This window comes from Echinops telfairi, unplaced genomic scaffold (genome assembly GCF_000313985.2).
Source record: "Echinops telfairi isolate 266 unplaced genomic scaffold, ASM31398v2 ScPeMD7_44;HRSCAF=162, whole genome shotgun sequence".
In the NCBI taxonomy this organism is placed as follows: domain Eukaryota; kingdom Metazoa; phylum Chordata; class Mammalia; order Afrosoricida; family Tenrecidae; genus Echinops; species Echinops telfairi.
Window position 1 is genome coordinate 5,667,871 of NW_022103942.1, and position 3,687 is coordinate 5,671,557.

The 3,687-nt window shown below is 36.1% G+C and overlaps 1 pseudogene; it reads right to left on the minus strand.

Moving 5' to 3' along the window:
* Positions 1-761: 761 nt before the first annotated feature.
* Positions 762-1,360, minus strand: LOC101647025 (annotated as a pseudogene).
* Positions 1,361-3,687: the final 2,327 nt, after the last annotated feature.

Consider the following 3,687-nt stretch of genomic DNA (forward strand, 5'->3'; position numbering starts at 1 on the left):
TACTCTGCCTCCATATGCCTTCCCATTATCCCCTCTACCACTCCCTTACCAGTATTCTACATCAATGTTTCCTGAAGTTCCCTTTATCCCCTCTACCACTCCCTTACAAGTATTCTACATCAATGTTTCCTGAAGTAGGTGATACCATCCCCTTGGGGGCACTGGAGTGACCCAGGGGACTCTAAAAGCAGATACCTATACTTTAGGATTAAGGGTTATAGTTTTAAAAAATGAAGCAGGTTATTTTTTAAAAAGGCTAAATGGTTTAAAGAATTCTTCCAGTGAATGGCTTGTTGCATTTCCCAGTAGCTGTTATCAGTTACCCACAATTCTCAAAATGATCTGTTCAAATCTCACCTACAGATTAACAAGAGAGAAACCGGGATAATTCTACATTTTCTAACATGATCTCTTCAACTTTGAGGTTTTTCTCACACATGGTCTAGTCAAGGGTGAATTTAACTTGTGTATTCACACAGTAATCCATTTATTCAGCTGAGTTTGTTCCTAGCAGTATTCTGGAACATACTTGCTTTTACCAATGAGCATCTGAAGAGAACTTTAGAATGTTATTTTAAGGAAAATGGCATTTCAATCATCATTCTCAGCTAGGAGGCTGCAAAATACAGAAAGAAAGTCATTTTGTGATGGTTGGGATGAAACTATTTTTCACTTTCCTTCTCTTGTCTGTGACAGACACACGAACTTCCATGTTCTTTCTTTTTCTTTGGGGGAGTACTATTTTGTCCAGTCATTTTTGTTTACAATTGAAACTCTGGGAATTTAAAATTAACATCCTTGTCTGTGAGCTTTTTATAAACTCCAGAAAAAATTTCAACCTTGTGTTCTACATTGCTCTGCTGTACTTTGTCCAAATGAACCTTTATAAGGCTGTTGCCCTCCAGCTATACATTAATTCTCTTGCCCACAGTTTCACTTGGGAAGACCAAGTCTTTGAGGATTGCATCGTGCACCAGCTGTCAGAGTGGGACCCAGGGGATGCTTTTATTTATAATTTGTATGGCTTTCCTGGGTTGGTTTAGGCAGAATTCTCCTCTGAACAATAAAGACAACATGCTTTCCACTGAAGTTTTTCTCTAGTTCACATAACATAGTAGCCAACTTGCATTTTCTGGAAAGCTTTCATTTGATAGACAGGAACAAAGATTAAGATAGTAGGATTTATATAATTCTGACCACCACCGACATCGATTTCCTTGGCTGCCATTATATTCAGCTCCCTTCACTGTGCCTTTAGGTTCGAGTATGTCTCCAGCTCAAGAAGAGCCTGAGAAATGCCAGACTCGAATATAACTGCCTTTTTGCCATTGGACTTGAATTGAACATGACCTTTTTTCATGACCTTTTTTTTCTTTTCTTTTGCCGAGCACCTACCTGGGAAGAGCCCTCATTCTTTCTTTAATCTGTGAATCGCATTCTACACATGGCTTTTACCTTACTACTCTCATGACCTCATAATTTCCCCTCTCACCTAATTCTATTTCTTATGTTGCCTCAGCTTACCTAGTCAAGTCTCAGTTTACCAGAGAAGCCTTCCTAGGCCTTCTTATTTAATGCTATTGATTATCTCAACTCCTTTTCCTGCCTTCACATACTTCCATAATAATAACCACAGGTTATTATTTCATACAAACAAAAAAATTATAACTCACTCCTGTCATGTCAATGCCAACTTATAGTGACTGTATAGAACAGACAGAAGTGCCTCTGACTTTCAGGGCCAATAACTGTTTACAAGAGTAAAAAGCCCTATATTTCACCTGCAGAGTGGCTGGTGTTGCAAACTACCAACCTTGAAGATTGTAACCCAATGTGTAGCCACTATGCCACTAGGATGTCCATTATTTCATAAAGTTAATACCTAAATGGGAACAATAAAAGAGGTAGACAAAACTAGATTGATTTATAAGAATTTTAATGAAAATATTAAATAATACCTGACCAATAAAACTATTATTTGAAACATTTCCATATTACTTATTAGTTGGTATCCTCACTTGCAATAGCCTTGTCTGTTAGCTGTGTGATTTATTCTTAACCATCTTCTCACTGTAGGAGTAGGATCCCATTAATTTACAGGTAGGTCAATTAGACCATAGTCATTGTGTTTGATATATTAGAAACAGTTAGATGACTTCATTTGCTCATCTCCTTTCAACTTCTGGCTGAAGTTACAACAGTTGTTCTGAAAATATTTTTTAGCTCTTTGAACACTTCAGAAATTTTACAATTCACTCATAATTTTGTGTGGGAATTTGACAAAATGCTAATATTTTAATATATTGTGCTAATTTGGGCATACCACAAAGGTGAAAGGAATGACAGTGAGTCACCTTCTGGTTGTTTGGCATTTGTTCTCTTTACATTATATGTTTGTTTACTGAAGTAACAAATGCAAAAGAATAAAATTTTATTTCATCAAAACTATAAGGAGTTTTATGAAATAAATAAATATTACAAGCATAATTACATCTAATTTTTATACCTATAGACTGAAAGAACAATGCTATGGGTGTTTAGAATGCACTGTTGCATAGGTGAACATTTTTTAAGAGTTATTTGTGATTTCCCCAATGAGTGGCAACCCAGTCACCCACCTTAGAGATAATCCTGATTACACATGCCATTTTAACAACCAGTTCCTTGAACTTAACAAAAATGTTAGGTATAGAAACTGGTGTGAACCAGCTGAATCCCACCACTACATATGACCCTCTAACATCTTTAACTTAATCTTACTTCAACTTTCAGGCAGCATAGTCTACTTTCTATACAGCAATAATTGAAGTTATACATTGACTTATAGTTTTGTCAATGAGATCATGAACACTGAAGAGTCTTTCCAAATATGTACTAGTCAGTGAGCTAAGTGTTGAAATACTGACAGATTCAGCCAGCCTTGATTGTGGTTATTGTGTTGTTTCAGACCACCTCTACACAGTAATGGGTCTCCTGTCATTCCTTTTTGGTGCCATTAGATTTGCTGTCGGCCACAGCAGTAACAGACAGCTCTGGAGCAGATGTTTCTGAAGTATCATTGATAACAGTGTCACAAAGATTGTGTGAAGTCAAAGGCTAACAAGCTTGACTGATGAGGAGGAGGTTTGGGCAGCTGATATATTGCCTCAGCAAGAAGTTTTATACTTCTATGCCTCAAATGCTTCTGGAAGCATCCAGTCCCTTTTAAACAGAAGTCACAACTGTGTGGCAATACCTGGTCTCTTATTTTTACCACTTAGGCTTCATTCATCATTCTCCAATTTAGCTATCTGTACATTATTCCAATTCTCTGCTGTGAAATGGGTGTCTTCCTCCATTCTCTTCATTAAATTTGCTTCTCAGCACCTGTGGTTTATGATTCAGAAATCTGACTTAAATATCACCTGCCTGGGTTCTTTTTGCCATTCTTTGTTTCCAAGTTAGACTACTAGAATTATTTTTAAATGGAACTCTTTAAATTTAAAGAATATCAAAATCCTGCCTTTTCTCCACAAAAAATCTCTCACATTATTATGAAATATTCAATATATTTTTTACTATAACTCTTTTCAAGAAGCATCAACATACTTGTGATTTGAAATGATTATATATCATGTAAAATATGAGATACTCCATTTTAATGACTTTATTTTTCTGATAAGGAAATGAATGTCCTCAGTAAGTTTC